Source organism: Chlorocebus sabaeus, chromosome 12, assembly GCF_047675955.1.
Source record: "Chlorocebus sabaeus isolate Y175 chromosome 12, mChlSab1.0.hap1, whole genome shotgun sequence".
In the NCBI taxonomy this organism is placed as follows: Eukaryota; Metazoa; Chordata; class Mammalia; order Primates; family Cercopithecidae; genus Chlorocebus; species Chlorocebus sabaeus.
The window spans coordinates 82,483,129-82,509,791 of NC_132915.1; the positions used below are offsets into that span (position 1 = coordinate 82,483,129).

A 26,663-nucleotide genomic window follows, 5' to 3' on the forward strand; every position below is an offset into this window, starting at 1 on the left:
GATTAAATAAATTAATATTCGCTAAGTACTCAGTGCAAACTGTGGGCACACAGCATGTACTATGTAAGTGTTAGGTAAAATAAAGGTGGACAAAGCCTGGTAGCACCTAGTAAGTCCAGGTTCAGCTTTGCTGTGCTGAGTCGTGGTGTTGTGTCCCTGGTGTGTGTCCCCTTGTAGTGGTGTTCTTGTGTCCCTGGTTTGCTGGAGGACCTAGTTTTAGTGTATTTCAAGTGTCAATAAGCATCCCCGCTCCCTCGATGGGATAGAGGTGTGTGTGTTATAGGGGGATGATGGGCACCTTGATGGGGCAGCAGTGACTGTGGACTGTACCTAGCATCTCGGTGGAAAGTGTTAACGCACATCCCTGGGCGGAGAGGTGACTTTACTCAATGCGTTATAAGGGGAATCACACACCTCACGGACGGTGTAGGTTCTGTCTGCTCCTTGCATTTCAGTGGAGGTGCACAGAGCTCCGGGGGGCATCGGGGACCGCGGGCCCGGGACGTGTAGCAGGGGGCGGTGCTGTACACTTCCTCGGACCATAGCGGGGATGGCGGGTTCCACACCTGTCGGGGCAGCAGGGACTGAGCTCGTGCGCGCGGAGGACCAGTTGCTCCAAACCTCCAGGGGCAGCGCGCCAGCCGCCGCGTGCGCGCGTGTATGCAGCAGGAGGCTCGGTCTACACCTCCTCCGGGCAGCTACGACTGCGAGCTTGGTGCGTGCCGTAGGAGGTGTCGTTACACACTTCCTGTGGGTCTCGCCGACCACGGCGCGTTTCCGGTGCCGGCTGGAGCCCCAGGTCCGAGCCCCCGCCCCGCTCGCCGGCCCCGCCCCGGCCCGCCCGCGCCCCGCCCCCTGCCCGCCCGCCGCGCTCCGAGCCGGGCGCGCGGAGCTCGGGGCGCACGGAGCGGCGCGCGCCGGTCGGCCGAGCCAGGCTGGCGCCCCCGCCCCCCGCCCCACGCCTCGGTCCGCCGCCCGCCGGGCGCCTTCCCCGCGCCTTTTGCCTTCGGTGCCGGGTCCTCCGGCCGCTTTCCTCCCGCCCTCGCGCCCCTCCGGCCCGCCCCGTCCAGCCCGGGCTGCCCGGCTCCCGCAGGCCCCCCCCCGCCGCCCGCGTTCCTATGGACAGACGCACAGACACCTGCAGGTGGGTGAGAGCCCGCGCGCTGGGCGGGGACGAGCGCGCCGACGCCGCGACCCAGGCGGGGAGCCCCTTTGTGTGGGGGGCGGCCGCGCAGGGGTCGACTCTGCTTCCCCGTCAGCGGCCGCGCGGTGACCCGGCTGAACCTTCCTTTTGTCTCCTCTCGGGGGAGCGAGGCCGGAGCGAGGGCAGGGACCCGGGCGGCCGCTCGTCGGCAGCGCCGGGCTTGGGGGTGCGAGGCGCAGAGACCCCCGGCGGCGGCTCCGGTCCGCCTGCCCCGGGCCGCCCCGCCGCCCGGCAGCTCGGGTCTCAGCGGCGGTTGCAGGCGCAGTGCGTGGGGCTGGCGCCCCTGCTTCTGCTCTTGGGTCTGTTGGAGGTGGGAAGGAGGGCGGGAAGGAGGAAGAAAAGGTCTGTCCTGTTAGTTTCCAAGTCTTGAGATGCTTATGGAGAAAGAGAGGTGGTTCAGGGCTCTGCCCCACTAGTTTCCCTCCTCGGGAGGCTCGCCGAGGTGCGTTTGGGGCGTGTGTGAAGGAACGTGCATGGCTTCGCTCCCTTATTTATTGTTTCTAACGGAGGAGGGCTTTCTCCAAAAGGCTCTTCCGTCCCCCACCCCCATCTGAGGCTGCGCACAGTGATTTGTGTTTGTTATCAAATATATCGAGAAATGTATTCCCCTGGGTAGGAGGAGGTTGGACCGAGCAACATCAAACCAAAATCAAAGAATGTTTTTGGTTCCCTTAAGTCTTTTTTTTTTTTTTCTTTAAGGTTTTAGATGGAGACTTTAAAAAATGAACATGGCTGTGATTTTTACAATTATGTATATTTTGTGTGTGTGTGTGTGTGTGTGTTGAAGTTTAGGAGTAAAGTTTTGTTTTTTCCCGTACTTGTTAGGATTCGCAAGACGGAATCCTCTCCCGACGAGATAAACAGTTAACAAGTCAGTCAGGTAGTGACAGCTTGCATGGTGGAGGTTAAATTGGAGTGCAGTAAACAATGATCTAGCTTTCCGTTCAGGCTGAAGCCTTTATTTCTACTGATTTAAGATATGAGATCTTTCACAAGCCATGAGCTCATGAATGTCAGAATTGAGTTTTCCCCCTAGGATTGTGCTTTTCCTATTTTATTCTATGTATATAACCCAGCGATTCGGTTGTGCATGGATGTGGATACCGTGTTTTGAAAAATACGGTAGGGTAATGTTTCTGATTTGTCTTATTTGATTAGCTAGCTAAGTTTCTTCATTAACGGTTGCTGTGTATTTGTAGATATTCAAATGATAAACGAGGTTGAATAAGCACCCAGAAAATAAATTTTACAGATTCAGATTTTTAATATGCAGGTATGGATTTATAACTGTATTAATCTCAATCTACTGCTCAGTTCTGGAAACTCTTTTTTGCCCCCCGCGTGAGAATTAATATTGACAAACTTAAGTCTGACAGTTACCCAGGAAATTAAAAAAACGAAGAAGCAGTTTTGGGGGCCATGCATACAATTATATATACAGTCATATGTAGAAAATGGAGGTTTTCCTAAAAAAACAAAAAGCATTATCATCTAAACTTGAAGGAAAAACGTGGAAAATTATGTATTATTTAAATTTTCATTAAGGTTTAAAATTTAGAAAACTGTACAATTTAATGCACTTTTTTTTAGACAAACTGATTTTTGTCATTATAAAAAGTTTAGTCTGCTTAAAATAGTGGTTTTTTCTAGGAGAAAAATTTATCCTAGATTCTTGCCCCAGTTAAACAGATTAATATTATTGCATGCCTAATACTGTAAATGCCTGGAGTGTACATTTATACACACATTACTTAAAACCTAGCAGTGATCAAGCCAATCCCTTTTAGTTGACAAAATTTTACTAGTTTCTGCTTTGACTTCCAGTCTACATTAGGTAAATGAATTTAAATTCTGCACAGAGGCACAGAGCTCAGTATGTGGCTCTGGTAGGCCCTTGACTAGCGTTCCTTGTCCCTCTCCATTCATAGTAATAGCCCAAAGAGGAGAGGTACTGAAATTTGATCAGGCTTTATCGCGAATCCAGGAATGGAGTTCTAGACCACTCTCAGAATTTCAGCACTTAGGTATACATACTCTTCCTTAGCTCTTTAAAGTATTAAAAAAAGATAAGCTAATAATTGAATTGCTTATTTATATATTTACAAGGCTGTCAGTGGTAGTGATAAGATTTAACAAAGAGTCACTGTGTAACTAAGCATTAACAGAGTGTGGTCTGTACTGAGAATTGTTTTGGCAAAGTTGTAGTTGTGCCTAACTGTTTTCTGAGATCATCAGTGTAGTCTTTATGTGGGCTGGGTAAAATATAACACCCTAGTTTTGTTTATGTTTTTGTGTGTTTTTTTGACTGATAAGTAGATACTAATTTTTTGTTTTTGTATGATTAGCAATAATATTTTAGTGTAATCAGAAGCATTCCAGAGAACCTTATGTATTTTTCAACTGATTTCCTTTCTAGTAAGTTGGTGTTCAGAAAGGCATATAAATTATTTTTCATTTTTCATGTTTGAAATTTTTTCGCTTGTTTTGACAAATACGTGCTACTTCCAGAAAATTTGAATTTGTATGAAACTGGATTTTTAAATATAGCTGACATTTACCAACTTCTCTTTTTAAAAAAACAACACTAAGCCGTCCACAGTTAAATTTGATAGGCTTTAAAATCCATGGACTTTTCTAGCATTTTCCTGTTTATTGGTTATCAATGTGGTATCATTACAGGAAGCTTAAAATGGCCACTTTATGTTAACTACAATGCTCAAATGACTAGTGTTTTCATTAGTAATAAATGGAAAGCTGAAAAGTAACCATTTTATTCTTTGTGATAAATCTGTGACTTTCAAGTCTTTTTCACATTTTTTTGTAGCCTAGTGGGGAAGCAGGTCCTGCTGTGAGAGGTGTGGACAGTGACCTCTCGTTCCAGCCGTTATCATCATCCTGCATTGTTTAACAACAGCACCAACCCCATGCTGCAAGCCGAAAATGCAGATTTCATTCTTGGATTAATATTCTGGTACCAGATGTATGAGGCTGGCTCTAAAGAAGCTTTTTCTCTTAAGTACTGTCAAAAATAGAGAAGCTGAAGATTGGAGAGAAGCCATTTATTTTGAACAGTTTATTTTCTGACAGTTTGTGTTTGTAAAGAAACCTGCTCATAATATTTACTTCAGAGATCTCCATAGTTGCCTGAGGAAGCCCCACAGGTTTCTTTTCCTTTAAAAAAGTTTCCATTGAGCTTAACTCTTACGTGGTACTTCTTGACTTTGCTTCTGATTAGTTGATTTATGGACTTTATTTACTAGCATGATTGGAGAATTCTTTTGCTAGACTGAAATTGCACTCTGCCTGTGCTCTGGTCCGTTTCCTAGGTAACAAATGCACTGCATAGATTCCATAATGAGGACTGTGGTTGGCTAGTTACTGTGTAAATTCTGTTGTTTGGTAAAGCTTAGTCTCAAATTCAAATAAAGGTCAAGAAACCAAAAGTACTGAAAATGCAAATTTTTGAATTTGATTTTGTATCCAATGCCAACAACGTTTAATAGGCTTTTCTGGAGAAAGGCAAATTATGCAGCCGTATTCAAGTTTGTTTTGCAAAGTCTTACACTTAAAACAGTTGGAGAGCTTTTTCACCATTAGTGTTCATACTGGTAATAGTAATGGCTCTAGTGACAAAGAAGATGTATTTCAGAAACATATTATCACACTTGAAAATAATGTATAGAAAGCAAAGAATCCTGGTCTAGGACAACTGTGATATTGTTATACTGAAAGGAAGTAACTATGTATCAAAAGAGAAATTATACAACTTTGACATGAGATATAACATTGTGTTTTTTAGAGATGTGGTCATTACTCTATCACCCACGCTGGAATACAGTGGTGCAACCATAGCTTACTGCGTCTTGGAGCTCGTGGGCTCACGGGATCACATCTCAGCCTCCCAAGTAGCTGGAACTACAGGCATGTGCCATCACACTCAGCTAATTTTTCTTATTTTTTGTAGAGATGGGGTCTTGCAGTGTTGCCCAGGCTGGTCTTGAACTCCTGGACTCAAATGATCGTCCTGCCTTGGCCTCCCAAGTGCTAGGATTGTAGGTATGAACCATCACATCCAACCATAACTTTAAAAAAGTTTAAGAAGATGTTAAAACATTGAAGCAATGTTTAAAAACGTTAAAAATCTTACCATAAAATGCTGAATTTCTATTCTAGCTTTTTTTCTTCTCTGCATGAACTTTGGCCAACCTAGCACCAGGGAGCAAGTCCCCCCTTGGTTACTGCAAGTTAGAGAATAGCTTTCTCCTCCACCTTACTCTCCTCTGGAAATCTGTGGCCTCTTTAGCTCGAGACATAGGACAAAAACTAATATGTATGGAATGGCTAGTGATTATTAGCTGTTTTTTTTGTTTGTTATTTTTTTTTTCCTTAAGAAACCTGCAAAGAACCAAAGTTCCATTAAAACCTACTGGAAATATATTTTCACTTGAGGCCTGAAAATGTTTTTTGTTAATCATCAAGGAATTCATTAACTAAACATTAAAATAAAATACAACTCTTTTTAATTCTAAATAATTATCCAAAGTTGCTTCCATTGCTTTCCCTTGCTTTGCTGGGTTGTTTTTAGATGATTCATTTACTCTTTGGTTAACTTTCATTTCACGCATAGGATACATCTTGCTTGACTTCTCTTTTTATTCTTGGTTTTCTTCAAAACTGATATTACTTCAACCTTTTCTGTCCTTTTTTAATTGCAAATATTATATCCTTTCAATTTTTTCTTATATTTTCCTCTGGAAATACTAATTATTTAAAAAATATTTTCCTTGTGTGATTTAAGGCATTATCACCATGTATCAAAAGCTCTACCGTTTTTTCTATTATAGGACTTTGTATTTATGGGACAGAGTTGACAATATGTGTGAATTCTTAACCAGCTAAGATTACTTCCTCCTCTCAGCTTGTATTAATTTGTTAGGGCTGCCATAACAAAGAATCACAGGCTGGTTGTCTTAAACAACAAAAATTTATTTTCTGACAAATCTGGAGGCTAGAAGTGTAAGATCAAAGTGTTGGCAGGGTTGGGTTCTTCTAAAGCGCCTCTCTTGGCTGATGGATAGCTGTCTTCCTAAGGTGTCTTCGTTTGGTTTTCCCTCTGTGTATGTGTATGTCCTAATTTTCTCTTAAGAACATCACTTATATTGGATTAGGACCCACACATGTGACTTCATTTTACCTTAATTACCTCTATTCCAGGCCTTACTTCCCCTATAAGTCACACTTCTGAGGTACCAGGGTTTAGGATGTGAACAGATGAATTCGAGAGGAATACAGTTCATCCCGTAACACAGTCCACCCCTCTGCCTACTGCCTTTCACCCATATGTACCTACCTCCCTACATATGTACATACATACCTCACTCCACTTGTGGAATTTTGTAGCGGTTTCATCTTTTATGTCTTTTTTACTCTGTAGTCAATTTGTCACTTGAGTCCCAGGCCGAAATACATAGCAGTATGATCAGCTCTATATATAGTCATTAAGAATAGATAAAGGCTTTTAGTTTTTTCACTCTTCGTAGTCATTGTTTTTAAATGCTTTATTTTGAATGACTTAAAGTACAAAACCCTTTTTTTTTTTTTTTTTTGAGACAGGATCTTTTTCTGTTGCCCAGGATGGAGTGCAGTAATGTGATCACAGCTCACTGCAGCCTCAACCTCCTGGTCTCAAGCAATCCTCTCACCTCAGCCTTCTGAGTAGCTGGGATCACAGGTGCACGCCCAGCACCCAGCTAACTTTTTTTTTTTTTGTAGAGATGAGCCTGTGTGGCTCAGATTGGTCTTGAACTCCTGGGCTCATGATATCCTCCTATCTGGGTCTCCCTAAGTGCTGGGATTACAGGCCTGAGTCACTGTGCCTGGCCAAAATTCTTAATAGTTGTTTTGGAATACTAGAGAATATTATCGTGGCCAAATTCAGTGGAAGCACTAATGCTGTTTTCTTCTGAGTTCTGAGGACCTGTTTCTTTTGGTACCTTTTTTTTTTTTTTCCAGCTATTCATCTTGCTGCTCTCATGGTAAGTTATGCATTATTTGGTCTTTTCACACATGTCTGATGATTCCTGAATCTAATACCTTGTCAGGGCTTTTCTCCTGAAATGCACATCTTTGTGTCCTACTATGACTGGATATATTCACTTAATTTTCCACAAACATTTCACATTCAACATGCCCCAGACTTACTGTCCTCTTCAAATCTGTGTCTTGTCTTTTATTCCCTAGCTCAGTGAGTTGGTACCACCTTCCGTCCATTTTCCCAGTCCAGAAATTTAGGAGTTATCTCTGATTCCTTCTTTATTCTTAATCCCATTTTCCATACATAATCAAGCCCTGGGTCAGTCAGTTCTTGTTCCTCTAGTTTTCTCAATTCTGTATGTTTGCCACACGTGAATCGTGCTACTGTGTTACCTTTGCGTTAGTCTTAGTTTTACAGTTAAATGTATTCAGTGTGCAACAGAAGTCCTTATGGTAAGGCTGTAATCATTTAGTAGTCTGAATTTAACTGAATTCTTATAAGTGGCTCATGTGAAATGTATCCCTTGCCTTTCATATTTAACAGTTTATCTGTGACTTTTATAGTTCAGGGTCACTTTGACTGAATAAAAATACTTGACTCACATTTTTTCCTCCTCAAGTATCTTTAAAAATGTTACTCTCTTGCAGGAGTTGGCAAACTTTTTCTGTAAAAGACCAAATAATAATTATCTTAGGTTTTGTGGGTCATAGGTTTCCCAATTACTTAACTGTGCCATTACATTGCAAAAGCAGCTCTAGATAGTGTGTAAATGAACTAGCATGACTGTTCCAATAAAATTTAATTTACAGAACCAGGCAGTGGGCTGGATTTGGTCCCTGGGCCTTCGTTTGCTGAGTCCTATTCTATTCTGGTAAAATGTGTTGTCAAACTCTAATACCAGTATGATTTTCTTTCTTTAATTTTATCTTTTTGCCTAGATACCCAAGGGCTTTTTCTTCATCTTTAAAGCCAATAATTTTACTAGAATGTCTGTTAGCCATTCCCTGTTAATTCTCCTAGATACACAGTGTTTTTTATTACATTGGCTCAAATGTTTTTTCATATTTTCATCAATTGTAGTTTTTTAGTAGTGTTCCATTATTTTCGTTTTCTCTCTTTTGGGCCTCCTGTTATATGTATGTTGGATCTTCTTATATCTATACCTCAATATTATTCTTTCTTATTTTTTATATTTGCTTTATTTTTATTTTTTTCTATTTTATGCTTTAGTGCCTTCAGTGTATCTTCTGTGGTATCTATGTCTCTCTCTTTTTTTTTGAGACAGTCTCACTGTCACCTAGGCTAGAGTGCTGTGTCACCATTGTGGTTTACTGCAGTGTCAACATCTCTCGACTCAGGTGATCCTCCCAGTTTAGCCCCAGGTAGCTGGGACTACAGATGTGCATCACCATGGCCTACTAGTTTTTGTATTTTTTGTAGAGACAGGGTTTCACCGTGTCGCCCAGGCTGGTCTCAAACTCATGGGCTCAAATGATCCGCCTGCTTCGGCCTCCCAAAATGCTGGGATTACAGACATGAGCCACTGCACCTATCTATCAAGTTTAGTGTTCTTGCTAGTTTTCACTTCCTTTCTGAGTTTTTTCTTTCCTGTTCTGTCATGAACTTTGTCATTTCTTATTGTACATCCTCTTGTTATCTGGCAAGATTCGTTTTTTAGTTTTTCAATTTCTGATCTATGCTGTTCTTCCATAGCTTCTATCATTAAAAATTTTTTTTCCCCTTTTTCTTTTTTCTCTTTTTGAGACAGGGCCTTTCTCTGTCATCCAAGGTTCAAGGAATTCACCCACCTCAGCTTCCCAAGTAGCTAGGACTATGGATGTGTGCCATCACTACCAGCTGAATTTTTTTTTTTTTTTTGTAAAGATGGGTTTCACTGTGTTGCCCAGCCTGGTCTTGAACTCTTGGGCTCGTGATCCTCCTGCCTTGGTCTCCCAAAGTGCTGAGATTACAGGCATGAGGCACTGTGCCTGGCTATTTTCTTAATTTCTCTTATTCATTTTGAAATATGTTACAGTTTTCATCTTTTTTCTTACTGTACTTTTTAATTGTTCTCTCTTGGTCATATTTAAATTAGATGGTCTTACCTGTACTTTTGGAGAAGGTTTCTGTGATGGAGGTGGAAATTGGCAAATATAGTTTTCCTCCTTTTATGGTTTGAAGATTTTCTCCTTTGTTGCTTAGCTGGAGTATTTTAAAAATATGGCCACTCAATTAAAATAAAAATGAGGTACCATTGTACACTCACTAGAATGGCTAGATGAGAAAAATAAAAAATACCAAGTATGAGGATGTAGAGTAGCTGAAATTCTCCTGCTCTGCTATTCGAAGTGTAAATTGGAATGGAAATGTAAAGTGGTACAGCAATTTGGAAAGCTCTATGGCTGTATGTACTAAAGCTGGACATATGCTGCAAATCCTGTGACTCAGTAGTTCTACTCTATGATCCATACTCCCCAAATATATGGACTAGAATGCTCATAGCACATTTGTCATTGCTCCAAACTGAAATCTGTCCAAATGGCCATCAGTCATTGTTGTTCCCTTCCACAGTGAGTCTGACTTTGGCTGTGTAACTTGCTCTGGCCAGTTGGACATTAGCAAGCATTATGCAACACAAGCTTGATCAGTGCTTACGTCCTCCGGGGAATAATGTCCTGAGACCACTATATAGGGATGTCCTGGAGTAGGAGAGGTTACATGGAAGAGAATCGTGGTGCCCAGCCAATGACCAGTACTTACTGACAAACTTGTGAGTGAGGCCATCTTTGACCTTGTAGTTTAGCTGACCTTCCTTCCAGCTAAAAGTCGCCACATGAACAAGTCCAGGGAAAGCCAGAGGAGAAACTACCCAGAAAACATACAATTGTGAGAAACAAGAAATTGTTGTTTTAAGCCACTAAATTTTTAGGTGATTTGTTATACAGCAATATTAAACTGACTCAGATTGAATAAATACATCATGGTATATTTACACAACGGAATACTGTAGAGCAATGAGAATGATAAACAGTCTACAGCTGCATGCAGTAGTATGTGTGAATCTCACAGACATATGTTGAGCTAAAGAAGCCAGACAGAGCAGAGTTTATACTGTATGCCTGCATATATAGAAAGTCCTCAAGCAGGCAGAATCATTCTGTTCTGTTAGAAGCCAGAATAGGGGCTACCCTTGGGGGAGTATTGACGAGAACAGAGAAAGTAGAGGCTTCTGGGCTGCTGGAAAGGTTCTGTTTCTTGAACTGGTTGCTGGTTACATAAGTGGGTTCTGTTTGTGAAATTGTAAAATATCAGCAAGTTCACTTATTGCTGCCTTTTTCTGAGTATATATTTCAATGTTGATGTGGCCTCCTCTGTGATGTTCTCTGAGATTAACCTCCTTTGGGTATCGCTTTCCTTTATTCCCACTCCTGCCTCTTTGTTTGATTTGGATTCTAGTCCACAGTGTTCTTCCTAAAGCCTCTTAGGTCCTCGTGGTCTTGCATTCTCCCCCAGAAACTCAGAAACTTTACTGGTTGTTCTTAGATACAATTTCACTTAAAAAGGATCCTCTCTTTTTGATGGTAATTTCTTCTTTCCCAGCTCTTAGAATCACTAGAACTCTCCTTTTTCTGCCTTCATCTGCTCAGTTGCTTATTCTGTGTAGGTTCTATTTTTGTGGACATTTTAGCCCTGCCTACTTATCTGGTGTCCATAGGACTGTCCTATCACCTGATATTGTTGAACATTTTGTCTTTTGTTATTGTTCACCTATTTTGTTATCCTCCTATCTGTGGGTGTTTTTATTTTTCCCGTGGAGATAATAATTGTAGGTCCACTTGCAGTTGTAAGATATAATACAGAGAGGTTCTTTGCATGCTTTGCTCAGCTTCCCCCAGTGGTAACATTTTGCAAAATTATAATGTTACAACCAGGATATTGACGGTTTATGGGCTCAGTTGTGTCCCTGCAAATTCGTATGTTGAAGCCCCAACCCTCCAGTACCTTAATGTAACTGTATTTAGAAGCTAGGGCATTTAAAAAGGTGATTAAGTTAGGATAAGGTTGTTGGAGTGGGGCCTAATATAATCCAGTGTGGTGTCCTTATAAGAGGAAATTTGGACACAAAAAGAGACATTAGGGACATGCACACAGGGGAAAAAACTCTGTAAAGGAAACAGCAAAGAGGAGGCCATCTGCAAGCCAAGGAGAGAGGCTTCAAAAGAAACCAAGCCTGCCAGCACTTTGATCTTAGAATTCTAGCCTCCAGAATTGTCAGAAAATAAAATTCTGTTGTTTCAGGCACCCAGTCTGTAGTATTTTGTTATGGCAGCCCTAGCAAATGAATACACTGACATCGATAAAATCCACCACTCTTATTCAGATTTCCAGTTTCAGTGGTATTCACTTGTGTAGGTTCTATACAGTTTTATCACCTTTTTAGGTTTCTGTTTCTACCAGCCTCTCCACTGCCTGCCCCCCACCACCATTTCTAACATTCATATGATCAGATTTGAGTCTGTTGTCTTGCTTGCTTAGGAGTCCTTTATTTATTTTTAAGTAGGTTTTTTTTGTTGTTATATTGGAAGACTTATTTTCCCAATTGATCAAAGGGGACAAATACCATCAGGCAAGAAAGGGTAAGATATGCAATAATCTGGTTAGTAATAGCTTTTCTAGTGTATCTGATTTATAGTGATAAGCCAATACATATTTGTTGCAGGGAGTTTAATTCTTTTCTAAATGACTAAGGTTGTTAACATTTTCATGACAATTCTGGTACAGTTATTGACTTTCTTTATCTGACATCTTCTGAAAACAAAGAGTTCTACATTAGTGAATTTACCATATAACTAAAGTTTATCTCCTGGAGAAAACTTAAGATTAAAATCATTTTTAGTAAAGATGTTCTTTAAACATAGCTTAAGTAAAGGTGGCGGTTCAGTCGTTTTTAGAAATCTGGCAAAGGAATCCTTTTCTGGCATCTGGATGAACCCAAGCTGATACAGAGAAATTTTTCTTTTCCCTCCCTGGAAAATTTGCTTAAGTTTTTCAACTCTGAAGTTTTACAATAAATTTAGTTTAGTTTACTACAGCCAATTCAAGGAAGGATCAATCAATCCAACTTACAAATCCATAAAATTAATGGATTTACCAAAATCTTGTTTAAACAACCTTTGAAGATTCTTTTAAAGTTTCTTTTATGTTGGTATAACTTACATAAAATGCATAAATTTTATGTGTAGAGTGATTTTTCCCCCTTTTATTTTTAGTTGAGATGTAATGATTCTACATGTTTTTGGGATACAGAGTAATATTTCAATGTGTGTATACAACATATAATGATCAAATTAGGGTAATTAGGACACCCATAACCTCAAACATTTTATTATTTATTTGTGTTGGGAACATTCAAAATCCTCTCTTCTGGCCTTTTGAAAATATGCAATAAATAGTAGTTAACCATATTCATCCTACAGTGCTGCAGAACCAGAGCTCATTCCTGTCTAGCTGTAATTTTGTATCTGTTAACTAGCCTTTATCCACTCCTCTCCCTTTGCTGTTCCCAGCCTCTAATACACACAGTTCTACTTTCTACTTCCATGAGCTCAAAAAAATTTACTCCCACATATGAGTGAGAACATGTGGTATTTATCTTACTGTGCCTGACTTATTTTGCTTAACATGATGTCCTCCAGGCTCATCCATGTTGTGGCAAATGGTGGGATTTCTTTTTATGGTTGAATAGTATTCCATTGTGTATGTGTACACCACATTTTCTTTATCCGTGAATTGACTGATGGACATTTGGTTGGATTCCATGTTTTAATTATTGTGAAAGTGCTACAATAAACTTGGTGGTGCAGATCATCTCTTTGATACACTGATTTCTTTGATACACTGGTTTTCTTTTCTTTGGATAAACACTCAGTAGTGGGATTGCTGGATTACTGTGGTAGTTCTGTCTTTAGAAACTTCCATATGGTTTTCTATAGTAAATAGCCTTTGAAGATTTCTGTGAAATTTTAGCTGAAGGTACTCCCGTTCTACCTTCACGGCAGCATTTTAAGGAATGTTCTGCTTTAAAAGTTTGGGTCATATGATAGTGTAGTCTTAGAAATATTTTCCTTTTGAATTTTGTTAATGAATATGAATATATCCATTGAAAAGTATATATTCATAATAAAATTATTATTATTATTATTTTTGAGACAGTCTCTCACTCTGTCGCCCAGCCTGGAGTGCAGTGGTGCGATCTCAGCTCCCTGCAACCTCCACTTCCTGGTTCAAGCGATTCTTGTGCCTCAGCCTCCTGAGTAGCTGGGATTACAGGTGTGTGCCACCATGCCCAGCTAATTTTTGTATTTTTAGTAGACATGGGGTTTTGCCAAGTCGGCCAGGCTGGTCTCGAACTCCTGACCTCAAGTGATCTGCCTGCCTTGGCCTCCGAAAGTGCTGGGATTACAGGCAAAACACCACGCCTGGCTTTACAAATTATTTTTTGGTGTCAAAATTTATCCTATTAATTAACCTTAATACCATTTAATTTTTTTTCTTTTGTTTTTTTTTTTTAGAGATAAGGTCTCACTGTGTTGCCCAGGCTGGTCTCGAACACCTGGACTTGAGCAGTCTTCCTGCCTTGACCTCCCAAAGTGCTGGGACTACACACATGAGCCACCGTGGTCAGCTTAGTGTTATTTTTATTTGATGCTTTCCTGTTAATTATCAAAAAGATATTTTACAGTTACTTTATTTAGTCATCTAAGAACATACTATTGGCTTGAGAAATAAGCATGTCCTTGTACATTACATAATAAACAATATTCTTGTTGAATATAAAAAAATGTAGTTCTGTATAATATTTTGAGAAAAACGGTGGACTGATAAAAAGGTTAGTTGGTTTGACCATGTGAAAGTTTAAACTTGGTTGGGCTTGGTGGCTCGCATTTGTAATCCCAGTATTTTGGAAGGCTGAGGCAGGAGGATTGCTTGATCCCCGGAGTTTCAAGATCAGCCTGGGCCACGTAGGGAGACCCCCATCTCTACAAAAAAAAAAAAAAAAAAGCCTAGCATGGTTGCATGCACCTGTGGTCCTGGCTACTTGGGAGGCTGAGGTGGGAGGCTGAAGTGGGAGGATCTCTTGAGCCTAGGAGGTTGAGACTGCAGTAAACTATGATCATGCCACTGTACTCCAGTCTGGGTGACAGTGCCAAACCTTGTCTCCGAAACAAAAAAACTCAAAAAACTTTATTTTTTAAACAAAACAATGGCATTAAAGAGGAAGGAGCACACTTTGGGAAGCTGAGGTGAGAGGATTGTTTGAGATCAGGAGTTTGAGACCAGCCTGGGCAACAAAGCAAGACCCTTGTCTCTACAGAAAAAAAAAAAAAAAAGAAAGAAAAATTAATCAGTCGTGATGGCTCATGCCTATAGTCCCAGCTACTTGGGAGACTGAAGTGGAAAGATCACCTGAGCCCAGGAGTTCAAGACCATGGTGAGCTATAATGGCGCCGCTGCACTCTAGACTGGGCAACAGAGCAAGATCCTGTTTCTTGAAAAAAACGAAATAAAACCAAGTTGAAAAGTGAGAACGCTGCCAAGAAGGCAGCCAACCAGGGCTGCAATGGAGAGTAACAAGGAAGGCCTCTTTCAATCAAGTCTTCAATTGGTCTAAGAAGAAAATCTTCCATTTCAGATTTAAAAAATAAAGAGGAACCAACACCTTGCAGAGCTGGTAGCCAAGCATTTCAGGCAGAGAAAACTGTGGCATAGAGAGACAGGAAGGGCATGAGGTCACACAGCAGACTGCACAGAAGAGCCAAGATTCGAAACCCTAATGCTAGACCCCAACTCCCATCTATGGCTTCTAATAACTGTTCATTAGTGGGTCCAGCATAGGGGCTCACATGAAGCAGGCCCTACTAAAAATCACTCTTTCTTGAAAAAACAAACAAAAAGAAAATACTTGCAGCAATATGATAGACAAAGAGTTGATGTCTTTATGACATTGTATTGTTTTATTTTCACGATTGACAAAAAAATAATAAAACCCTAATGAATAATAGATAAAATGAAGAGCCATTTATAGAAGAGAAATGTTCAGCCTCCATGATAATCACAGACAAAATACTATGGCAATTCAGAAGCTTTTTTTAAACACTATCAAATTAGCAAAAATATAAAGTGAAATAATACCCATTGTGTGGTGAGTAGAAAGGAGGAGGGGAGGAAGTTATTCTCATATGTATTGCTGATGGGAATATGGCATCCTTGTTTTCTTATAAAACTTTGAAGTATAATATACTTACAAAAGATGAACATATAAATGTGTATAGTTGATTAACTGTTACAAATTGAATACATGTGACTAGTACTCAGATAATAAACAAGACATTATTTATTCCTTGCACTTTTGCCAGTATCTAACACAATTCCTCTGAAACAAAATAAATATCCTGACAGATTGCTGAGTCATAGGGTATATATGCTAAGCTTTAATGTGTTCTCCAAAGTAATTATATCAGTTTGTACTGGCACTGACACCAGCGGTGTGTAAATGTTCTAGTTGCCCCGCTTTCCATGATTATCATTTTGAAAAGCAATTTGTCAGTATGTTAAGAGCCATAAATATATTTATACCAATTTATCTAGTAATTCTAATTGAAAAGATAGAGATACATGCACAAAAACATGCAGTGAAGCAGTCTAAATTTTGTCTGCTGCAACCGCACACCATTTGTTGTCTGTGGCTGCTTTTGTGCTGCAGTGGCAGAATTGAGTAGTTATGATAGAGATCCTGCAAAGCAGAAAATATTTACTATCTGACTTACTCCAGAAAAAGTTTGCTGACCCCTGCATTCGAGCATTATTTAGAATAGTAAAAGATTGGCAGTAACCAATATGTCCATCAGTAGGGGAATTACTGGCTAAATCCTCGATAAAACTGGATCTAGCCATTTACAATGATGATTATAGGGACTGTTTAACCAACAGATATTTAATGGGCATTCACCGTGTGTTAGGTACTTTTCTAGATGTTAGGAAATCAGTAAAAACAAAATACTTGCCCTCATAGAGCTTAAATTTTAGTAGTGGAGATAGAGAAGAAACAAGTAAAATAACATGTAAAGGGTAAGTGCTAAGAAGGAAGAAAAAAAGCAGGAAAGAGGGATATGAAATATTTCAGGGTAAGGTCTTGACATTTTAGATTAGGGTTGCCAAGGAATATTTCACAGAGAAAGTGACTTTTGAGTGAGGACTTAAAATAAGTGAGAGGGCTTGACATGCAGGTATCTGGGGGAAGAGCATTTGAGGCAAAGGGAATGGCAAGCACAAAGGGTCAGTTGGAAATGTGCCCTGATATGTTCTAGGAACAAGAATTTCAAGGGCTGGCTGGTTGCGGTGGCTAACTCCTTTAATCCCAGCACTTTGGCAGGCCAAAGCAGGAGGATCGCTTAAGCCCAGGAGTTCGAGACCAACTGGGAAACAAGACCCCTTCTCTACAAAAAATTTAAAAAATTAGCCAAATGTGGTGGTGCATACCTGTAGTCCCAGCTACTAGGGAGGTTGAGGCTGCAATGAGCTGTGTTCATACCACTGCACTCCAACTTGGGCAACAAAGCGAGACCCTGTCTCAAAGAAAAAAAAAATCAAGGGCTACACTAGAGGGAAGGAGGGGAGAGCTTCAAGGGAAGAGAGTTGCAAGAGTTTGGACAGGTAATTGCTGGTGGTAGTGGGTAGGGCAGATCATGTAGAACCTTCTGGCAAAATGAAAAATCCCTATTAAAAATTGTTCAAGTAGGAAATAAAAAGAATTTTTCTTCTCCCATTTTCCCTCCCTCCCTGATCATGACTATCATGCAAAGCTATGCATAAGGAAAAGATTGGAAGAAAATACCCTAAAATGCTAACAGTGTTAATGTGCTGGGGTTATAAATTATATATATATTTGCCATACTTTCTATAATTTGGCTATATTTTATAATAAAAAGCATAATTAAAGACTGGAAGTATTTTGCATATTTCTGTCTTTTAATACCTTAGAAATCAAGTACTTTAGATCTTTCTCAAGTTGATTGTAACCTGACTTCATTGATGGTGGGCAACAGTGTCTTAAATCATCTAAGGAGTTGTTGGCTTTTTAATTATGTATTAATCTTTCAGGGTTTGAACCAGAAGGAACTGTAGAGATTTATCTTTTTTTTTTTTTTTTTTTTTTTGAGACAGAGTCTCACTCTGTCACCCAGGCTGAAGTGCAGTGGTGCGATCTCGGCTCACTGTAACCTCCACCTCCTGGGCTCAAGCAGTTCTCATGCCTGAGCCTCCCGAGTAGCTGGAATTACAGGTGCGTGCCACTACCCCCAGCTAATTTTTGTATTTGGAGTAGAGACGGTATTTCGCCATGTTGGCAAGGCGGGTCTCATGAGAACTCCGGACCTCAGGTGATCTGCTGGCCTCAGCTTCCCAAAGTGCTGGAATTACAGGAGTGAGCCACCATGCCCTGCCTTAGATAAAAATAGATTATCTATTTTTAATCCCCTTATTTTACAGATGGGGAAATGATCTGGAGAAATGAAGGAACTCTAGCTTCTAGTTACTTTTCATTGTATGTTTCATCGCCATTTAATCAGGTTATCCAGCACTGGAGTGATTTTTGTGATTCATGATTTACCTAATCTTTATGATAAGATTATGACAAGAAAATCTTTGAAAATGATGAAATCTGAGTCTGTTTTGTGCAAATCTTCTCAGCGCCAAAACCACTATAGCAAATATGATGCCAATAATGAAATATTATATATATGTATGTGTGTATATATGTATATATGTGTAGATGTCTATATATTTTTTATTTATACAAATTTATGGGGTACCTGTAAAATTTTGTTACATGTGTATAATACGTAGTGATCAAGTCAGGGTATTTAGCATGTCTATTGCTGGAGTACAATACATTTTTGTTGAAGATAGTCACCCTACTCTGCCATCTAACATTGAATTTATTCCTTCTTATTCTATGTGTACCTTTTAAACCAGTTCTCTTCAACCTCCCCTTGGTCCCCTTACTCATCTTTCGCAGTCTCTGTTATCTGTCTTTCCATTCTCCGCCTCCATGTGGTCAAATTTTTTAGCTTCCATGTGTGAGAATATGTGATACTTCTTTTTTGTGCCTGGCTTATTTCACTTAAGATAATGACTTCCAGTTTCATCCATATTGCTGAAAATGACATGATTTTATTCTTCCAATAATGAGTTCTTTAGGCTAGCACCCTGGTTAAGACCAGACTTTGGACTCAGGCTGCCTGGTTTTGAATCCTGTTTCTCGTCCTTATTAGTACCTAACTTCTCAGTGTTTTAGTTTCTGCATTTATAAAATGAGTGTAATACTAAGTATATAGCCTATAGGGTTGTCGTGAGGATTAGATGAATTCGTGTGGGTATAGTGCCAGGCACATTGGTTATATTATTACTGAGGCTTAAATATCTAGAAGAGAGTATATTTGAACACTAGATAGCAGAGAAAATTAAGCTTAACAAATTCTTGAATTGTATGGTGTAAAGTTTATATATGTCTCTATTTTGACTTTGCAGGCAATGTAGTAATGTATTAAGAACATTTTAAAGCTAATTTTAATTAGCATAGTGGTTTCAAATTGTATGTTGTTGTAGCACTTCGCAGATGGTTATCAAATTTTGTTGAAAAGGATATTTACTTTCATTTCATTTGGAGAAATCCTGTGATTTAGGTAAACGGCCTGAGTGGTTAGGTGATGAAAGGTGGGACAGGATGCGTGATGAAAGGCAAAGCATGGGGTCCAGGCAGCTGTAGGAAAGATTGCTTGTTTACTGGAGCAGGCAAGAACTTTGCTTTGTGAGTATATAGGTCAGGGCAATAAAAAGTTCGATTTAAACTGACAAACAGCAGTGAAGGGGGATCAAATAGAGAACAAAGAGTGAGCATGTACCCCTTTCCTTTGAAATGTGTTGCCAAATTCTAGCATTTGAGTGTCCCTTAATATCAGAGACAGAAGACCACTGAACTCATATAATGAATATAATTAAGAATGAACAAATTATTTGTTTCTATAATTTTTGAACTGTAGAGTAAAGCTTTTGGTAAAATCTGAAGTAAGGAGAAAAATGAAATTTAACTTAGAGTACTGTGATAGTTTGTAAAAACAAATGTTAGAGGCCAGGTGCGGTGGCTCAGGCATATAATCCCAGCACTTTGGGAGGCCGAAGTGGGTGGATCACGAGGTCGGGAGATAGAGACCATCTTGGCTAACAGGGTGAAACCCCATCTCTACTAAAAATACAAAAAATTAGTCGGGCGTAGTGGCAGGCACCTGTAATCCCACCTGTAATCCTGTTTGGGAGGCTGAGGCGGGAGAATGGCATGAACCCGGGACGCGGAGCTTGCAGTGAGCGGAGATCACGCCACTGCATTCCGGCCTCCGTGACAGAGCGAGACTCCGTCTCAAAACAAAACAAAACAAAAAAACAAATGTTAGAATGTTTTTTCTTCATGATAATTAAGGATAATTTTATATGTGTAGTGTGTCCCTGATGTGTTACGTGTTTATACATGTTTGTGACTACTTGGGTACTTGGGGGTTGCACAAGTTTCTATTACTTTTTTTACTGGAAAAAATAGGGAATCTTTTTGCAGTGCTGATACTATTTTCTTAAGTATTAAAATTTCAGATATTTCAGAGGTCTTTACGTGCTCAAACTGCCTTTTTTTTTTTTTTGGTAAACACAGCTGGATACATGCAGATATAGTCTGCAGTGTTTCTGCCACACTAGCTTTATTAGAAAGTTTTTGCCTTTTTTTGCTGAGTCATGGGTTGTAATTTAGGGTTTCTGTGGGCATATTAATTCTGAATAGAACCTGAGATTATGCTTAACTAGAAGTGTGTTAGGTTTGGTAGTGAGTTCATAACGGTTCCCAGATACTTACATACTCCGTGGTCATTGCTATTGTAGCAATTGTGGTATTTAATTGAACTTGAAGGTCACTTGGAATATTTCTAGGCCATTACATTAGACCTCTGAGAAAAATTTTCTAAGTGCAATTCAAAATTTATGATTTAGTTAATAGTTAAGCTAAGGACTTTTAGAAGTATTTGTGGGTAGAGGGAAGGAGGCCATACATTTACAGAGACCCGGATGAAGCATGAAATTGTGACACTGAATTTGTCTTTCAATCCCAACTCTCTGCCGATGCGCTAGGCTCTGGTCCAAGGAGTGGCATATGACTCTCAAATAGCCCCTGTATCCTTTGCCAGTCACTTTTTTCAGGGCTTAGGTTGATCTGTCGTATGCATATAAGAGAATGTGTAGGAAAGATGTGTGAAATTGAGTGAGTATTTTAGGTTTAGGTTTGTTTTTTTTCTTTTTTTAGGAGACAAGTTCTCTCTCTCATCCAGGGTGGAGTGCAGTGGTGCGATCACTGCTCACTGTAACCTCGAACTCCTGGGCTCAAGTTACTCTTTTGCCTTAGTCTCCTGAGTAGCTAGCATTATGGGCATGTGCCACTACACCTGGTTAATTTTTTATTTTTTATAGAGATAGGGCCTCACAATGTTGCACAGGCTGGTTTTGAATTCCTGACCTCAAGTGATCCTTCTGTCTTGGACTCCCAAAGTGCTGGGATTATAGGCTTGAGCCACTGTGCCTGGCCAGTTTGGTTCTTTTGAATGGGAATTTTTGTTTTGTGTGCTATCAGTCAAACATCTATACCTATAAGATCAAAGTATAACCCTAAGATACTGTATCTGTTTTTCTTTCTTTCTTTTTTTAAGAGATGAGGTCTCATTGTATTTCCTAGGCTGGTCTTGACTTCCTGGGCTCAAGCAGTCCTCCTGCCTCAGCCTCCTGAACTGCTGAGATTATAAGCAAGATTCTATCTTTTAGCTTTATGTGGTAATTCTAAATATTTTTGTGGGTTTTTGACCCCTTTGAGAATTGGATAAAATCTTTGGACTCCTTTCTTATTCAATACATATCTATATATACAGCCTATAATTTTGTATACATTTTAGGAGATATGTGAACTCTCTTGATGCATTAGGCAAACAATCTCTGTTTTGTGTATTTACATTTTAGCATATGACTTTCTTTTAAGAGTAGAAACCTTACAGGCTTGAAAAGGATTAGGAGACTGAGCTTCTGAGCTTCCAGGGAAAATTTACTTTTTTGAGAAAGGAGAGATTAACGTGCTATTTTTCCATCAGAAATCCATTTAACTTGCTTTTTTGGACAAATATACTACTAGTATGCATCTAGTTAAATCATTCTTCTGCACTGTAGGTTATGAAAAAATAGTGTCTTACTAGTGTATTCACAAAGGCAGTCTAGCAAGGAAAAATTAAGCTTAAATTCTCATTCTCATTTCTAAGGGAATAAAGAGGGAGAATTCATTATGTCAAGCATTACAAATAAGCATGTATTAAAGCAGCTACATACGATGATGGCACATTGTTGGAACACCCTAAGAAAGATAATTTGCATGGAAGATGATTATTCAATAGGGCTTTAATTTACAAGAAACATTCCACCATTTAATTGAGCCCTTTTACACACACTGCTTCGCTTCAATAGATTGCATTTGCTCCCTGCATATATATACAATGCCAGAAGCATGGTTAAAATCAGATTCAGCCTAGCTAAAAGGTGAAACAACAGCTGAAAGTCATGTTGTAAAAATATACATTATTAAACATCTGAGGATTATTTTTGAAATCGGTTTTCTGTTGCCTGGTTTGTACCATAAAGCTGATTGTCTAATTTTTTTAATAAGATTTTTATAAGATTATTTGGCCCTGCTGGCCGCTAGTTAAGCTATATGGTTCAATTTAAAATTTTTTCACTTTTATAGGCCATTCACTGATATAGTACTTTTGCAAAATGAGCAAATATAGCCTGCATTTATAGTCATTTCAGAAAGAAAATTATTTGATAAAGAAGATACTAAAACATTTCAAGAAATAGCTGACTTGTGATTAAAATGCCTCGAAAGGTAACATATGGTAAAAAATTTTAAAAAGAGCAATGTAGATACATTTTATTTATTTATTTATTTTGGTCAGTGTTAGCAGAATAGTGTATGGAGAAAGCTTATCACAGAGAATTTCTATCCTTGAGACATTTAAAATAAGCATCGTTGTAAGAAGCCAAGCCAGGCCCATTCTTTTTTTTTTTTTTTTTTTTTTTGAGACGGAGTCTTGCTGCATCGCCTAGGCTGGAGTGTGCAATGGCACGATCTTGGCTCATTGCAACCTCCACTTCCCAGGTTCAAGCAATTCTCCTGCCTCAGCCTCCTGAGTAGCTGGGATTACAGGTGCGTGCCACCATGCCCGGCTAATTTTTGTATTTTTAATAGAGGTGGGATTTCACCATGTTGGCCAGGCTGGTTTTGAACTCCTGACCTCAGGTGATCCACCCTCCTCGTCCTCCCGCCAGGCCCATTCTTGATGGGGAAACACTGAAGGTGTCCAAATGAGGAAACACTGAAGGCCTGCAGGTGAAGTCAGGAACAAGATGAGGATATTTATTATCACCATTGTTTGGGAGGTGCGAGTCAGTGTAATAAGTAAAGTAAGGCAAAAAGGATTATGGATGTTGAAAAGGAAACCATACATTTATCACCATTTGGAATAGTGATTCAGTAGAGGAGAAGAACATTCCTGAGAATAAGTTGAAAGTTTGAAGTGGAAGAAAGAGAGGTTGAAACATTTTCTGTTGGGTGCCCTCTGTTTTTGGTGAATGGAGGCTTTTCCTGAAAGTGGAGGGGATGAGAGTGAAATTGGGCAACTAAGAAGATTGGGAAGAAAAGATCTGGAGAAGCCGCTGTGATGAAAAAATATGTGGAATAGCTCCAAGAGCTCAACAGAGGGTGAATTAACATGAAGACACTGGGAGTCGGTCAACAGAGGTGGTTTGTGTGAGTCAGGGTGGCATCTGGATTCTCTGAGCATAAGCGGTTCATTACCTGTGTAGGCAGCTTAATAACCATCTGAGTGCTTAAGGAAGTGGTTCAGCCCCTTCTACACAAATTTGCTCCTAAGATCTTTGACTGCACAAGACCCTGGAGTTGGAGACCTTATAAGATCAGTTGTAAGTAAGGTAAAGGAGAAAGGAAGGATGAAACTGTTTGGGAGGAGAGGCTGGTGTGGTATTTTTATAGTGGGCAGATCTGTCAGTGGGATGTCTCTGATTGTGTGCAAAAAGGCCTGGATGGTAATTCCTACTTCCTAGGGTTGTTGTGAAGATTAACTGAATCAAATGTCACAGTGAGCACGAACTGTTTCCCCATAGCGCCCTGCATACAGTCAACTCTCAGTAGATACCTGCTTTAAAAGCGAAAGCAAAAATCTCTGCGAACCCAATTCTTCGAGATATTTAAGCCGTCTTGATTCCCACACATCCTTTAGGTCTTCATCGTGTTTAAAATTTCTCTTTACACTGATCCTGGCACCTGTGCTTTCAGATCTGCCTTTGCATCTTAAGAAATCTCTGCTTGAGCCTACCATTCCTTGTCCCTGTTTCCCTCTTTCACGGGTTTCTCAGATAAATGGGTTACATATACTGTCTCTTCTCTTATCATTAAATCGCTTTAATTCCAAAGAATTTGGCTGTTTATACCTCTCTTCTACCCAAATTCTCCACGTAGGTAAACATAGATAATGGACACATAAACAACAAAGTATACTGTCAGGTGATAATAAATACCATGGAGAAAAGCACTTGAGTGTAGGGGGCATAGGGAGTGCCAGGCATGTGTAGGGGAGGTTTGCTAATTTTTGTACAGTAGTCTCGGCGGGCCTTTCTAATAAGGAGACACTTACGCAGATCTAAAGGTTGTGAAGAAGCAAATCGTGTAACTATCTGGGGAGAAGAGCATTCCAGGCAGCCAGTGTAAAGTCCCCGAAGTGGGGACAATGTTGATGCGTTTGCGAAAAAGCAAGGAAGATTTTTACAGATGGAACAGAGTGATCAAGCAGGGGATGGTGTCAAGAGTGGTAGGCAGGTAGATGTGGCATTGAGAGCATGTGGAAATTATCTGCTGCTTGCTTCTGTTTTCCCAGTAAGAGGGAGGATGGGGCAAAAGGAATTGGAGATTTGAAGAGATGTTCAGTTAGGAAAGGGGGAGAGTAAATATGGATTTGAGCAAAGTGTGATCCTTGGACCAACAGCACCAGTATCGTCTGAGAATGTGTTAGAAATGCACATTCTTGGGATCCATCCCAGACATACATACTGCATCAGAAACTCTGGGGGTGAGGACGGACAGTCTGTATTTTAACAAGCTATTCTGATGTACAAAAAAGTTTGAGAATCACCGGATTAGGGAGACGAGTATAATGCACTAAGGATCCATTTGAGCTTAGTGGTCTTAAATTTGATGTGAAAGCAGTCAGTAAATTGTGCTGAAGCAAAAAAGGGTTGAGAGAATTGAGTGTGTACAAAGGATTATTTTAAATGATATACCATAAAATCTAAGCTACATAAAGAAGTGAGGACAGGGCATCACAATTTGTGGAATATAACTAAAGTAGTACTTTGGGGAAAATTACAGCAAATAAAGTCAATGACCTCAGGTTTTGTCTTATGAAATTAGAATACTAAACAAACAGTAAATGACACCAAAAAAAGTAGAAGAAATATCAGAGCGTAAATCAGTGAAATGGAATAGAAAATAAACCAAAAGCTGGTTCTTTGAGAAGCTTAATTTAAAATTTTTTAAAAATAGAAATATCTAGCCAGACTAATCAAAAATGAGGAGACATGCAGATTACCAATGAGAGAGGTAATACCGATATAAATTCTACAGATATTATAAGGATAATAAGAGACTATTGTGGTCAACCTTATGCCAGTAAATTTGACAACTTATATAAAATGGATAAATTCAGTGAACAGCGCAAACCACCAGATCTCACTCAAGAAGAAATAGAAGCCTGAGTAGTCCTGTATCTGTTATAGAAATTGAATTTGTAGTTGAAAACGTTCCCACAAAGGAAACTGCAGACACAGATGGCTTTGCTATGGAATTCTACCAGACATTTAGGGAAGAGATGGTATTAATTATATTCTAACTCTTCTAAGAAATTAAAGAGGAGAGAATACTTCCCTTGTGTTTCTGTAGTACGGACACCATAACCAGGCAAGCATATTACAAGTAAAAGTATAGACGAATATTTCTCATGAACATAGCTATAAAAATACCTGACAAAATTTTAACAAATGATCCAGCAATTCATAAGAAGAAAAACACATCATGACCAAGTAAATGTATGGAATGCAAGCTTGATTTAACACTCAAAACTCAGGAAAGCAATTTACATTAACAGGCTAGAAAAGAAAACCGTATGATCATTTGATTGCCGTAGATGAAAAATAATTTGACAAAATCAAACATCTATTCCTGATTTTTTTTAAAAAAGAACTCTTAGCAAACTGTGGAATAAAAGAGATCTTTTCAACCTGATAAAGGCATGTATGAAAAACCTACAGCTAACTTCATGTTTAATAATTTAAGATTGAATGCTTTTCCCTAAGATCGAGAACATTCAACTTTGTGCTGGAGTTTCTAGACAGTGAAATAAAGGAAGATAAAGGAAAATATTTCAGATTTAGGGAAGAAAATTCAGGCTAGAAAAGAAGTGCAACTGTCTGTATTCACTGACAACATGATTGTCTATGTAGCAAATATTGTGGAATGTACAGAAGAAATACTAGAAATTCTAGAACTAATTAATCAATTTGGGAAGGTTGCAAGATGAAATTCAATACATAAAAGTTAATTGTTCTAGCACTTTGAGAGGCCAAGGCAGGAGGATCACTTGAGCCTAGGAGTTCGAGACAAGCTTGGGCAACACAGTGAGACCTCGTCTCTTAAAAAAAAAAGTCAGTTGTATTTCTATATATTAGTAACAAGCAATTGAACACTGATATTTGCAAATACCATTTGTAATAACATCAAAAACACTAACTAGAGATAAGGCTAATAAAATACATGTAAGATCTATGCACTAAAAACTATAAAACATTGCTTAAAAGGCTTAAATAAGTCAAGAGAGATACTGTTTTTATGGTTCAGAAGATGCAATATTATTAAGATTGATAGTTTTACTCAACTTGATCTGTAGTTTCATTGCCATCTCAGTTAATATTTCAGCAAAGTTTTTAGTAGAAATTGACAAACTGATTCTAAAGCTCTTACAGAAATGCTAAGGATTTAGAGCAAAACACATTAAAAAGAGAATAAAGTTTTAGGACTTACATTTCCTGGCTTCATGACTTATTATAAAGGCACAGTAATCAAGTCAGTGTGCTGCTGGTATAAGAATTGTTAAAGGGAAAACCTTAGACAAATTAAATTTAACAGAATTTAATTGATTAAAGAATGATTTACGAATTGGG

At 39.2% G+C, this 26,663-nt stretch overlaps 1 protein-coding gene across 3 annotated transcripts in view; it reads left to right on the top strand.

Moving 5' to 3' along the window:
- Positions 1 to 852: 852 nt before the first annotated feature.
- Positions 853 to 26,663, top strand: part of KIAA1958 (KIAA1958 ortholog) — a 167,395-nt gene continuing 141,584 nt past the window's right edge. Inside the window, exons 1-2 of one of the 3 annotated variants that reach the window (XM_073021855.1) lie at positions 922 to 1,144; positions 5,169 to 5,260. The gene's annotated coding sequence lies outside the window, so the exon portion shown is untranslated. Of the gene's footprint in view, positions 1,145 to 5,168; positions 5,261 to 26,663 lie in introns of all 3 variants that reach the window. The other 2 variants (XM_007968398.3, XM_073021854.1) reach the window with 2 other exon arrangements.